General features: G+C 37.5%; 1 protein-coding gene across 3 annotated transcripts in view; it reads right to left on the bottom strand.

The window, feature by feature from the left end:
- The window catches only part of TAFA5 (TAFA chemokine like family member 5), a 1,111,160-nt gene that overhangs the window by 507,345 nt on the left and 588,350 nt on the right, over positions 1 to 15,465 (bottom strand). The window lies entirely within an intron of this gene.

The following is a 15,465-nucleotide window of genomic DNA, read 5'->3' as shown; positions in this document are numbered from 1 at the left end:
TACAAGAAACCAACAGACAGACGTAGTTACCTCCACAACACCAGCTTCCATCTCACCCATACAAAACGAGGTACAGTATCATACACAGCCAGGGTATAAGATACCACCACATATGCTCTGCCACTGAAGACAGAAACAGATATCTCACAACCCTGACCATCATTCAGACAGAAGGGATACAAGCCAAAGACTATTTCCAGAACTATTACATCTGCACTAAAAGCCCCAAGAGAACACTACAATACAGACAGAAATAATCTGCCACATGCATACAACTAGTGGCCACATACAACCCTACCCTAGAAGGAATAAGAAAAATCATCAAAGACCTGAAACCCATGCTGGCAGAAGATGTGACATTAAAAGCAATCTTCCCAATATCTCCCATCCTTGCATTCCGGCGACCACCAAACCTCAAACAGAAATTAGTCACCAGAAAACTTCATAACGAACTTAAAGACACTGATTATGGCACTGATGGCACAAAACCGTGCAACAATACACGTTGCAAACTCTGCAAAGATATATGCCAAGATCCCACAGCCAGTCACGACCATGGAACATTCAATATTAAAGGCTCATACTGCTGCACATCCAGGAATGTAGTATATATGATTGAATGTAACAAATGTGACCAAGGAGGCTACGTTGGGGAAACCAGCCAAAAATGTCAAGGCAAAATGAATACGCACACATACTCAATACAACACCATGAAGAAGGAAAATACTGATCTCCAGTGGACACATATATATATATATATTCATATTGCAAAAAAAATGGCTACTTACAGTGTAGCAGATAAAATTATAATTGTGGGTGTATGCCACCGCACAGGCAATGGAAAGGAAATAACATCCTCTTCTCATGTCCGGTGCGTCCGTCAGCAGGGTGCAAAGTCCCATTATCGTTACGTCAAAATGTGGTGGGGAAAATCGGTCAGCTGTTATTCCGATCCCACCGCTATTTTTCTCCCGTTGGGTCAACGGTACTAGGGCAGTTAGAATCGGTGGATGGGCTACAGAGTACCCTGATGAATTTCCCATACTAGGAACAAAATGCGTAGGGTTTTAATTTGTGTAGACTAGTAGCACATCTGCCGATTCCAACTGCCCCAGTACTGTTGACCCAAGAGGAGGAAAAATAGTGGTGGAATTAGAACAACAACAACAACAACAGCTGACCCATTTCCCCACCACCTTCTGACATCACAAGAACTGAACTTTCCGCTGATATTGCAAGATCCAACCACTGGTGGGGTAGCCCCACTGCTGGTTGTGAGAGGAGGATGCTGACATTTCCTTCATATTGCCCACACGGTGGCATACACCCACAATGCTTATTTTATCTGCTACATTGTAAGTAGCCATTTTTCTTGTTGCGCATACATTTTTTATCCATAAGTACTTCACTATTTTGGCTCATTTGTTATCCACAGGATCCACAGAAGTTGGGACTTTAGTGCTATCTTGATTCCCTTCCCTCAAGACATTGCATATTTTAATCACTTGATTTATAATTTGTCCACTTTGTTGCGCCCTATGTTAAATTGTTTCTTATTCTATATTTGTATCTTTGTGTGAGACTGGGAACATTGTGGCTGCATTTAGGGACATATCATACATTGTCAGTTTTGGTTATTTGCGCACCTTTTTGTGTATGTATGTATACACCCTGTGATGCCCACACCACGTTGTAGCATCTTTGACTTCCAGATAAAATCAGGAAATGCTGCATCTCTTAAATGGGGTTTATTTACAGGGATTAAATCATATTCTAACAGGCCCACCATCCATTAAATCAAAACAAATAAAAATAACACCTATTCCCTTTAGGGAAAACTGACTACACCATAGCTTTAGCCCTCACTAACTGGATGGCCAGCTAAGCTGGTTCCCAAGCCAAAACATTTCCTGGCATATGCCACAGTGTAACACAGACTCTGCATAGAACAATGAAGTGTTTTTGCTCCTTTGGAGCAGATGTGGCCGGTTCAGCATGGCCTCGCGTCCTTCCTTCCTAGGGGAACTCAGCCCCATGTTTTGCCCAGAGAAATTATTCTGTAGGTCCTCTGTACCAGCTTCCGCAGCTGGGGAGCACTTCTATCTCCCCCTTCTCTGGGGAAACCAGTCTCTCTCCCTGTGTCACTCAGCAGTGTCTCTCTGACAGCATCTCTGTAGTCACTTCCTGACTACTCAGACCAGGCTGATTAGCTTCAGCTGAACTAGCTACTCTAAAGATTAACTCTCTGAGAGCTGAAAAGTCCTATAGATGCCTTATTCTAGCCCTTAGAGGGCAGTGATGGTATCACAACACACACACACAAGCTACCAATGAATGACCATGTAAAGTAAACATTTTTTTTAATGTGTTTCACCCAAAATCAAAACAATTCATGCAGTTATTTTTCTCTTGGAGATGTCTAGTTTCAGTAACAAAATAAGTTTATCCAAAAATCTATTTAGACCAGGGTACAAAAGTGTACAAATCAATATGCATGACCAGTGCTTCACAGTAAACTAACAACCAGAACAATGAATGACCAACATATTTTATTAATACAAATTATTGCATATAATCAATAATGAACAACTGAACAATTACCGTCTTGTAGCAATCTCAACCAATGAATTAACAAGTTTTATGAATACAAATTACTAAAAGTAATACAAAATGAACAACTTAACTTTGAACAAATCAAGGTGCTTGTAGTATGCTACTAAAAAAATAAAATTAAAAAAAATAATAATAATTTCAAAGGCCTGTACTTGGTAATTTCAGGAACAGCATAATAATCCCTGGCTGATATCAGGTGGGTTGATTGTTTAACATTCTCTTTACTGTACTAAATGTTGTCCACTTTTTCTGGCCACTTCCAATTTTGTAGCCCACTCAGTCATAGTACTAATTTTCACATCGTCCCCACTTTTGACACATCTGAATCATGGGACATTGAATCGTCATCTGTAGCTGTCTCATCATCTTCTGCAAATTATATTTTCCTTTTGCACTTGCGTGGCTGCTTCTCCTTTGTCATCTTTACCTTTTGACATACTGCCCATTCTTCCTGTCTGATTTTTAGCATCTTTTTCAACCTTCATCTGTGCTTTGCCCATGGGGAAATTCTTTCCACTGTTTGGATGTTGCAGCAAATTAGGGATACTGCACCGCTCGCTTTCGCTTGCCTTTACCAACATCTTCCTGAGGCTAGTGAAAATGTGTTTCTCATACACTTTATTTGCTTGAACATAGACGGACTAGCCACCAGTGTGTGTATGTCAGGTGAGGTGCCAGATTCTTGTACAAGGGACAGCACAGATATTGTACATGAAGGTTGTTGGGCTTGGGTCTCTATATTATTATCATCATTAACATGGTATGGTAAAATGACAGGTTCATCAATTGTGTCAGTGTCCACCTCCAGTAGACCCAAGATTGATGGTAGTGTGGTTCATGTCATTGGCATGGGTGTTGTCAATGGTTGGTTCAGATGAAGTTGGTTTTTGCTTCAATTCAACACTATGTCCAAATTCTTATGCTTCCGTCTGGCCCATATACTTGCCCCATATCCCATACAACACGGTTTCTTCTGGTTGTGTAATAAATTGGTCATTTCAGTAGACCTAGTTCTGTGCAGGTATTTCGCTATCAAGGTTGTGCAAGAACATTTGAGAAGTGTGTGTGTTCTCCTTTCTTCGATTTGCCAAACACTTTAAAAAGTCAACAGCATCAACATTAAAGGGTAACAATCCACATGCTGCAAAGGCTTCATGATTGTTTCATATTTTGCTCCTGCATCATAAGCTTCTTCCAACAGGGTTGTGAATGTTACTTGTGAAGTGGATTTGTTGCTCTTCTGTTTAAAACGCCTAACCGCTTTTTGCTATTCCACTTTAAGTGGGCGAAATACACCAACAAAATAAAAGTGGCATTAGGTGGTAAGCTGAACAGTATTTTTTTTTCAGTTCCATGTTAATATTAGACTTGCTGCCATCAAACAGTAAAACAATTGGGAAAGTCATGTTATTGATAACAAGCCACGGGTAGAAACTGTTTGCAATGTATTCATAAAATGTGAAGCCACCATCCACCCTGAGTCGCTTTGCCCAATGTAATTGTCTTTGGGATGGACTCTGCAATATCTCAGGGAATATGCTGGCAGAGAAACACAATCATGGGTAGAACCACATTCCCACTTGCTGAGAAATTGGCAAGAACAGTTATGCATTCCTTCTCCTGACCACCTGAAACGTCATAGAAATTGCAATACTGCCTCAGCTCCTTGCCAGTTTTAGGGCAAGATTGGACTACAGTTTAATCTTAGTTGGAAATCCTATTGCCATCAGTAGTACTTCTGGGCAGTTTCACATTGATGTACCGCTCCAGCTAACTGAACCATTGCCAAATCTGATTTTCAGTAGCCTTTTGTACGGAATCTTTAACTTCCTTGCGATGCATGGGGAAACCAATTTTGGCTTTCCCTAATATCCATTTTTCCCAGTTTGTCCTCCTTGGAAGTTGTTAGGACTGGTGGTGGTGCCATAGATCTCCCTTCTATTGTTTTTCCATGCAATTTATTGATTATAATCCCTTTAGGAATTTCATACCCAACAGATGCATTGTTTGCACTTATTGTTCCTGCACGCACAGCTTGTAAGGAGTTTGCTAGCTGTTCGGTGTACTAGAAGCGTTTGTATTTTCTTCCACATTCCCTTTGATTGTCTGCCATCTGTGACAAAACACACAGTATTGTAATGACTTTAATCTAAGCCCAACTGAAATTCCTTAAAATCCAGGTATACATGTCCAATTCATGACCGATCATTAAATTCAGTAAATGACCACCCAGTTAGTCACTGGATAGAAGCATATTTGGGCCCTCTACTAATAAATCATATGATGCATTTTCACTAGCCTATTGTAAAAGTGGAATTTGGGTTGAATTTCACCGAGATAGAAAACAAATCTAGTTAATGACCAGGGTGATCATTCACTGGCAAAACATTACTACTAAAACCTGTAATTTGCCCACCCCCCAGCACATAAGTTTACAATGTTAGCAACCTAAAGTTGATTTATTTTAGTTCCTAGAGACCTTAATATACTTAAAAACAATGTTAAACTCTTCTAAACATGAAATGGTTCCTATTAAACATTTTGTACAGTCGAATAAATGTCTAATCTTAGTATTTCTCAAAACTCAGGGTACTTGACAATGCAGCAGCTTGGCAAGAAGCCATTTTGTGACTCATTACCATGTGATTGTCTGGACCAATTAGAGTGGGTCTAACACTCTAGAGAAGGAGATAGAAAGATTTCGACTGGAAGTTATTGGTTTGGCTTGTTTGCAGTTAAATGTATGTACGTCTTTATTTATATAGCACCATTAATGTACATAGCACGTCACAGTAGTAATACACGTGGCAATCATATAAATAACAAATCATGGGAATAAGTGCTTCAGACATAAAAGTAACAATTAGGAAGAGGAGTCCCTGCCCTGAAGAGCTTACAATCTAATTGGTAGGTTGGAAGAACGTGAAGAGACAGTAGGAGGGCATTCTGGTAAGTGCATCTGCAGGGGGCCATGCGTTATGTATCGTGTGTAGTATTAGCCACAGTGCTACTCATATGCTTCTTTAAGCAAGTGTGTCTTAAGGTGGATAGAGAGGGTGCTAGTCAGGTATTGAGGGGAAGGGCATTCCAGAGGTGTGGGGCCGTCAGTGAGAAATGTTTAATGCAGTAGAGGGCTTTACATACAAAGGGAGTAGAGAGAAGACATCCTTGAGCAGAACGCAAGAGTCGGGATGGTGCATAGCGAGAAATTAGGGCTGAGATGTAAGGAGAGGCAGAAGACTGTAATGCTTTAAAAAACTGAGGAGGAGAATTGAGTGTGAGATGCAAGATTTGATTGGAAGCGAGGAGAGTGATTTGAGCAGGGGAGACACTGAGGCAGATTTAGGAAAGAGTAGAGTGGTTCTGGCAGCAGCGTTTAGGATAGATTGTAGGGGAAGCCAGGTGTGAGGCAGATAGGCCATACAGCAGGAGTTACAGTAATCGAGACGGGAGAGAATGAGGGCCTACGTCAGAGTTTTAGCAGTCGAGGAACAGAGGAAAGGACGTATCTTTGTAATATTGCGGAGGAAAAAGTAACAGGTTTTAGATACATTTTGAATATGAGAGGAATGTGAGAGAGGAGTCGAGTGTGAACCCTAGGCAGCGTGCTTGGGCTACTGGGTGAACGATGGTACTTCCAACAGTGATGTGGAAGGAGGTAGTAGGGCTAGGTTTGAGAGGAAGTATGAGGAGCTCTGTTATTGCCATGTTAAGTTTCAGTCGGCGGAGGGCCATCCAGGATGATATCGCAGAGAGACATTCAGAAACTTTGGTCTATAAAGCAGGTGTAAGGTCAAGGGTTGAAAACTAAATGTGTATCAGCATAGAGGTGATATTTAATTCCAAGATATGTGATTAGGTCACCTAGAGAAAGTGTGGACAGAGCCCTGAGGTACCCCCACAGAGAGATATAGATAGAGGAGTTCTTATTTACCTCTATAATCAGGGAAAGAATGATCAGCATTTAAGTGGCAGCAGGCTTAAGACACTTTGGCCAAAGGGTTGAACTAAATGACCCTTTTTCAAGAGAATATATAGGTATTGACCTGTGTATTTTTGTCACATTAGAAGTAACTTTGGGCATCTTTGTTTGTTTTTTGTTGTAGGAGAGATATACATATATACATATATTAAAATTACTACTTTGTAGAAACGGACTAGCAACAAAACCCAATGGGGATGCACCGACTAAAAGCTTTTTAATTTTTTTTTTTTTTTTTAAATCATGCCCAGGTTAAAAAAGCAAAACAAAAATCCACCCCCCCCCCCCCATTTAAAATCAGTTTGGTTTGATTACAAGCTGATAAAACATATGAGATTGCTGATATGGGAGGAACAATAGGTTTAAAATAAGAGATGAGTGTGCGGTCTACACATTTTTCAGGGTAATTGAGTATGATCCTAAGTAAGAGTTTGCCTCAATTGAACATCTGTGCTATGGAACATTTGCAAAGAGTAAAGTTAAAAGTGCCAAGATAATTTCCATACCCCATTTGCCTGGCTAATAGAGGATAGTGATTTCTTGTTAACAAATTGCCAAGGACACTTCATGACATACAGTATAATGAAACAGAGGGGCTATTTTATCCTAGTCTCCCGGCTGCAAAACTACAGAAAAACTAGAGAAAAAAAAAACACTGTGCCAAAGTATAAAATGAAATTGATTTTAAATGGAATGGTTTTCCCTGATGAGCATTTTTTTGCCGTTTTTTGCAGCTGTGAAACTTTCATGTTAACAATCTGACATTAATTTCCTGACTAGTTTTCAATAGTATCAAATGGGGTAACTTGAAGCAGCAATCTCACTCACTTGGTTTTATTTCTCCTCAATATATTTATTTTTTTAACTATTTAAACCATGCGGTTTTTAGCTCCAGGAAACCCCATGTTCTTGAGCTACTACTTTTTAGTTGCTAGTGTTGGAAATCAAAATGGTCATAAAATACTGCAGATTCCATGTGCCAATAGAAAGCCTATTGAACAATAGTGCTGACTTCCTTTGAATTTGCAGCAAGAACATCAGCAACTAAAACTGTATTTCAGATACCTGGGGATCTCCTGGGATGCACAATTCAATTTGTGTAAACAAAATCAATAGTGAAAAGGGGTGGGATCTCTGTTTTAACAACAAGGAGTCTTTCTACAGGGTCTATTTACCAAGGTATCCCAGGGTCTATTTACCAAAGTAACTGGGGCATAACGAGTGCAAAAGAATTGCTCATCATTTGTCGAATTAAAAAACTAAAAAATTGCTTTCCATGGGATTTATTTTCTGCCATAAATATGGTGCTGTTTTCTGCTCTGGTTTTGTGGCTGGTAGTAGAGGTGAGCAATGTGCCAATTATCTGCACTGGTTTTACCAAAATCCGACCCACACACAAAAATACAAAGGCAAATTTGGCACCAAAACTCCATCCAGATATATCTGAATCCAGCATCGAATCTGTTCCACTTAGGTTGTGTGTAATCTGCCATCAGATTTTATGTTAAATCTGATTCTGAATCCCTGAAATATGGCTTTTAGAGGAGGAAAGAGAGCACGAGACAGTCTTATTTTATTAGTCTCAAATTCTATATATTTATCCCCTCCTACAAAATAACAAAGGGAGAAACACCTGGCTAAAAAATAACACAAATCCCACACTTCCTAAAAGGATTGCAATAAGAACCATATTAACAAGTAAAGGGCATCTTATGAGGAATGAGGTACTGGCGTCAGACTCAACAGGGTTACAACCCAAATCAGACCATTACCACTTCCTGATTGCACTGGCAATGTTCCTTGTGCACAAAAAAGAAACACGCCAGAGATACCTGAATTTTCTACAGGTGTGAACAGTGGTGCTCAAAAATACACTGTGACAGTGGCGCTACCAGTCAGCTGGTTTAGCACACACTGCTAGAGCTGCTGCCAAGAACAGCCAAGGTTGTGTGTTCTAATCGTGTTGGGCCAGACACCAATCTAAGGTGCCTTAGATTTGTGAATATGTTTCTTCTGGAAATTCTTTTAGGATGTGTGGGATGTGAGTCATTTAAATATACTTTGCATATCTAGTAGCATATCTCCCAGTCTCTCTCTCTCAAACCGCCAAACAGATTTTTCAGTGATAGAAAAAAAAACAGAATCTGTCTTTTAGAAACTAATCCGCAGAAATCCACAGCTGAAAGTTACTTGCAAGTCTGCGGCAGATTCTAATTCTGGCGAAAATGTTGCTCATCACAAGCTGGGAGTGCTCTATGAATCAAAGCAGTTTGCTATTAAATATACATGAATAGCTGCATTTACTAACCTGTACAAGCACTTTTGAAATGGCTATTTAAGTGAATGCAAATTAAGCATGCCAAGGTGTCTGTACCTGTTAGTGAATCTAGTTGTTATAGAGCAATTTTGAACATAGCCCTTAAAAGGTGAAATCCTTTTCCAGCTAGTTCCAGTTCTTAAGGCCACTGAAGGGGGAAGTGGTTGTCAATCAAGTGTTTATTACACAATCCATCCTGTCCTTATCAGAGAACCAATAAAGATAAGGGAATGTGGGAAGGGAAAGGGGGACTCTGGCTGGACAAGCACTTGCTGAACACTCCATGATATCATATCACACACAAGTTAGCAGTCAGAGGAAATCAAACCCCTCCCAAATCTAACTTGAAGGGAAAAAAAAAATTGGTAAAAAAATAATAATCTTATCTGTTACCCAGAGGAGACCCCTTACACATGCCACCAGAATTAGGTCACGTTGGTCCTAGAACGTTTGCCCCTTTAATATCATGTATATTAAAGCTGCAGACCAACCAATATCCTACATGTGTTTTTTTTTTTAAATAAATCAGTTCTGTACCATGAGAAAATACTTGTATCATCTTTTATATCAACTCAGAATTACTTTAACGTATTATAATGTAACAAGCCTTTTTTGTTTCTATAGTAACCATTTACTAAGTCCCAGATACTGAGTCAATTCTCCTCTGCAGTCATTTAGTGAACCCCCAAGACAAATCTTTGATGATGGATCACAGAAGAACTGATCGATCGGCAACTTGGCTAATTACTTATTGTGTGGATTGTATTGATGCACATATTACATGGAGGAAAATGGTTTTGTTTTTTAAACGGCAGTTTGGACTGCTGCTTTAAGATGTGTGGTATAATATACCTACTTGCTTTATTTAGTAAGTGATTTGAGGAGCACACATATATTGTGATGCATCAATATCTGTATATAGTGCCAGAAATTGTTTCCCTACAATAGGGGTTATTCATTAAACTGCGATAGTCCAGATCCGGGCACTATTGTACAGAAACTCCCATTATTTAGCAATAATGTCTCAATCGGCACTATCTGTATTTACTGAATAACCTCCAAGGAGTTGAAAGCAAAAACACAAAACTTTATACTTATACACACACATTTTAGGATTTGCAATATCTCCATAGCTAGAATATGCATTGTATAAACAGACACATACATTAAGTGTCTTTGCTATAACACTCATGCTTACTGAGGCATTTTCATCCTGCATCTCTAAACGTTCATGTTGTTTCAAGTTTTTTTTTGTCTGTTTCAGGGGTTATTTATTGTATAGAGGAGTTACTTGAAACACATATGAGGCAAAAGTTATGTAAATCATATGGATATATCCCATTTATTAAAAATTGACCAGAGAATCAAAATAACTTGGGCACTACTTGACTGAAAAAGTGTCTATATTATGTAACAATTGGTATGGGTCTACAAATGTTTATGGCATATTCACTTTTTCCTGTTAATAGCCCCATGCAACTGACTAAAAACATCAAAGCATTTTTTTTTTTATAGATTTTTTTCTGTGCCTTGTTGGCAAGTTCACATTTTTTAAGCAAATTGTAAAGTTTCCAATTTATAAATATTTTAAAGAACTGAACGTGATCAAGATTATTCAAAGATTCACCATTCTACCCAGTTTATCATATTAAATACTGTGGTATTCATGAGCCTGTCAGTATTCACATTGTGCACAACTATAAAACTGTTTTTAAACATTGATTATACAACTAATATTTAAAACTTGCAATTAAATGGGACTTATCCTTTTTCTTAGCATAGAAAGAGTTCAAAGTGTCTCAGTTTAGCCTATGCAATAAACAGTTATTGCACAGCTACAAGGTATTATTGAGAGTTACCTCTCGTTTTCAAGTTAAGATGACAAATAATACATGGTTACAATACATAGTGAAAAGGGTATACATTATATACAAGACATTGCATGCACAGTTAGAGATAATATATATTATAGGCGTATGTAACAGTTACAGACCAGATTAAAATGTGAGACAGCATTAGTTTTCAAAGAGTTTAAACTGGTGGTGGCTGTGAGCGTCTCCAGTAGAATGTTCCAGTTTGGGGTGCGCGGTAAGAGAAGGAGGAGCAGCTAGATACTTTTCTGAACATTGGGACCATGAACAGTCTTTTGGAGTCAGATCTCAGATGATAAGTATTAAGATTGTAGTTAACTTATTTTTTATTTATTTATAAAATGTTTTATCAGGAAGTCATACATTGAGAGTTACCTCTCATTTTCAAGTACGTCCTGGGCATAGATGCTAGTGGACTTAATGCTGTAAAATAGTCATAAATGCAAACTGAAAAGGGAGTTATAGTAGAAACCTAACCTTCAACATGAAAAGATCCTTCTAAATCATATTTAAACCACTTTATTTCACCTCCTTGAAGTGACTAAGAAAGACTAAAATATGTTATAGTGCTTTGTACAAAGATTAGACAGGCATGGGATTGCAATTATAAATTACAATGCCCTTTCCTTGGTTCACAGCTCTATTCATCTTTTTGAAACACTGAGAGACAGATTGGACATCAGGGAACGGATTAGCCACAGGACGACCTGTATTTCGACACAAAAGCCTAAGTGTGGAAAATGGCACCCTGTGTCACCCATTCTTCACTTCCTGAAAAAAACATATTCAGGAAAATGGGCATTTAAACAGCTCTTTCCCACTCATCTCAGAACAAGTACTGATTGTTCTCACTGCTTCCATCAATGCAATGTTACTATCAGGGCAACTTAATTAGGGAAACAATACCACACTATCTTTTTAATTTACAGTAAATTAGACTTCAGGGTGAAGACTTCGTTTGCCCCGTTGGGGATATAAGAGCATAATTAAGAAAAAAAAGAAGAAAGCACACTGTTAATTTAACGCTGTATGTTAACACCATAGCTATTGAAAGTTTGGAATTTGACATACTGATGGTTAAAGTCTGGCTCTTGGCATCTTGTGAGCAATGGGTGTTACAACACAGGGATCACCTTTGCAAATGTGTACATTGCACCTGGCCTTTCTTTCTCCAAATCCCCCCACACAAAAAGGAAAAAAAAAACAATTCTTTAATTTGCGAGAATAGTCTGTGTTTACAATAAAATCTTGATTCAAGAGGATCGCTTTAAGAATAAAGAAACACTACCTAACAGAAAATGAATGAGTTACTGGATACTGAATAGATGATGGCTACTGGATTCCAGATATTGATGCTAGACAAGTCATATTTCTGCAGCGTGTATCATGTGTTTGAAATGGAAAGAGACTTGCAAATGTGTGAAAGAAGTTTTATAGCAAAAAATAATTAATTAAGGGATACTTAAATATTTAATGAAAATTCACAACATATACATGCAATTAGAAATAACTCTGAATGTTTTATGCATTATAGATTTTTATTATTACAACAAAATATGTATTTATGACATACTGTAGCTTTTACACTAACCTTTGGGGCAGTGACAACATGTGCACTACAAATTAGTTTCAAGTAAAATCAAAAGCACTGTGTTCCCCATTATAGTAGTGCATTCTTACCATTAAATATTGATGTTAAATTACAGATTAACGGGGCATTAGGCACATAGCATGCAACTCAAGGCCAATATATGCAACAGGGGGATTGCATGTTATAAGAAGTGCATATAAAAACTTACTTTAATTGCATCTGTGAAAATAAATTAAACATGAAACAAATTCCCAAATGTTCCATTTACAAATATTTGTAAGTGTCAAACTGGCCTTAATGTTAAAATGCACCTGATCTATTTTTTGCTTTTAACTTTAAAAAGGCACTCTCAATGTTCTGTTATCTTTAGCGCCTTGAGGTTAAAGCTGGGATGTAATGATGGTGCCTTGCTCTTCCACATCACATTTAGGAGTATTGAGATGCGATAAGGATGAGCATCTATATATGGTACTTTAGTACAGCAAATCTCCACAGAATAGTACATGAAGTGTGGAAAGCATAAGGCAACCAATGTCAAACACATGATTTTATAGATTAATGGCTAATTTGATTGCCAAAGAAAAAAAATTATGTTTAAAGGAAGAATTTCAGTAAAGCCTTTCCAGCTGTTGTATTTAAACGAAATGTGAAATCCAGTATTTTGCTGCTGGCTTATACAGGGGGCTCCAGTTTTATACCGTAGCAGGCAAAATCTAGAATTTTATAGAAATAATAATTCTATCATATATAGACTATAGTATATAAATTCTTTAATTTGTCTAAGTGAACCTGCATTAGAACTAATCCTTTACTAAAATCCATATATGTCGACAAAAACATGTATGTTCGATGCCACCAATTTGATACATCATAAATGTATAATTATCTACATTAGATCAGTTGCAAACTAACAAAAGTAAATTAACACACAAGTATTCATTACAAGACCACACCAGTGATGGAGGCAAACACGTTGCATATAATAAATCATAGTGATACCTATACTTTATATGCATTTAACTAGTACATGTTGATGCCTATAATCCATTGAACTTCAAATAAAGGTTAATGTGTATGACCTAGCAATGGTAACAGACCTGCTCCTAGGGAATTAAAGTCAGAAATTGTGCAGCTGATGATTAAACACCCATTAAATACATCATATGGTCCACTCCACATCTCTAATATAAAGGTATTGACACAAACTTGACTTTTCATAACTTTGTACCAAAAAGGAGTGAATATTTCAAATATCAAACACTTTTTGAATCCAGGGTTTAAGATATAAAATCAGTATGGAAAATGCTTGTTGATACCTTTTCATTTGCTTGTTTCCAGAAATGAAAAATCACTGCACTACATGAAACATCCCACTTGTAGTTTCTTCTTAAAATGTAAAGAAAATTGGGCTTTATCCAACATTAAAGAATGTAGCACATTTATCAATAAATAGTGATTGTTGTAAAAAAAAATAAAAAAAGTATGTATATATATATTATATTAAACACAAATCACCTAATAAGCATTTAATATTGGTAAATCTTATATAGAGCATGAAAGATAGAAAATATGGGCTTATAGACTTTATATGCAACTGTATGAACAAGCAAACACCTTATGCACCAAGCCAGTTAACTAACCACAGGCACATTAAATGACATATATTGATGAAATACTTCATCCTTCTTGAATAATTAAAAAAGGTGTCTGAGCAACATTTATTTTCCATTTTATGTCAAGTCAATGTGCTCACTTAAGGTTATCCTGTACCAGAGCTTTTACTGCACTTATTTTAGGAACAGACACTTGGTTACAATAATAACATGAAATAATCTTTAAGACTAGTAAATATTTCTGCAAGACTTGGCTGTGATGTTTGTTCTGTACATACTAGAACATCCAGATAAATATAAGCGTGCTTAAGTAATAAATACTGTTGTATCAACATACGTGATATTTGTTGTTTTTCAGTAATAATCTTGTAAGAAAACATTTTCAAACCATGTGTATCCAATACAGTAACATACAGTATGATGTATTGACTGTCAAAACTATTTCCGTGCTAACATTGCAACAAGATGCTATTTTTCACGCCCAAGAGATAAGAAGAAGAAAAGAAAAAAAAAAGAGTCTCTCAAATACTCCTGAAAAAGAAATAAAATGTATTTTTTTTTAATAAATAGAAGACTTCATTGAAAGTTGCTGGTAAAGCAGCTTGATATGTAACAAGAAAAACAATCCTTATGAAATACCAGTGCTTTGAATATGCTGAATTTGTTGCTAGGTAAACTACACAGATTGTCCACAGTACAGAATAAACCCCAAAGCAAAACTTTACTCAGGGTATAAAACTGTAATACACAGCTGCAAAATCTAAACGCATGTTCAGTGTATGCAAAAACCTAGGAGAACTGAAAATGTGTCAATGAAAACAGGGCTGGGAATGGACAGAAAAATATTCGATGGTCGCAAGACCAGCATGTAGTTATTTTATTGTGTAACATTTGTAATACGTAGGTAACAAGGCAAATAAATGGTGCATTCTCTGCATTGTGTGTGGATGCTCTTATGTTAACAGAAGCCCATTTAATTCCATTAACCTTTAGCACACTGCATGTACCAGAGGATGATTAATAGGAAAGAGTCTCCCCAAATTCAGTTCAATTAGTTTGTTTGGAAGCTATGGAGGAAAAGCTATAACCATTGAATGGTTTAGGGCCTGAAGCAGAGCTGCAGAGCAGAGAGCTCAGCATTTGGTGCATCCTATTTGCACTCCCCTGCCCTTTCCATAGAACTTTAGTGCCATCTATTGAAAACTTGCTGAATAAAAGAGGATCAGGGCACCTATTGATCTGGATTCCAAACAAGCCAATTACTCAACGTGATTTTTTTTCATCCCCAAGCTCAGCTGAGAGAGCCCTTCCACCTGCAGGAGAGCATCCCTTTCTGTACACAATGTGCATCTCTAACTACACTAGTGTTAATTGCTACTGAATCTGAAAGCCATGTACTGTATTAACAGCCCTTCCACATATACTGTTTTCATCTACTCGCATTAAAAACCAACGTAAAATCCCACAGTAGCAAAAG

This window comes from Ascaphus truei, chromosome 5 (assembly GCF_040206685.1).
Source record: "Ascaphus truei isolate aAscTru1 chromosome 5, aAscTru1.hap1, whole genome shotgun sequence".
In the NCBI taxonomy this organism is placed as follows: domain Eukaryota; kingdom Metazoa; phylum Chordata; class Amphibia; order Anura; family Ascaphidae; genus Ascaphus; species Ascaphus truei.
The sequence above is the reverse complement of the archived record's forward strand: the minus strand, read 5'-3'. Positions and strand labels throughout refer to the sequence as shown.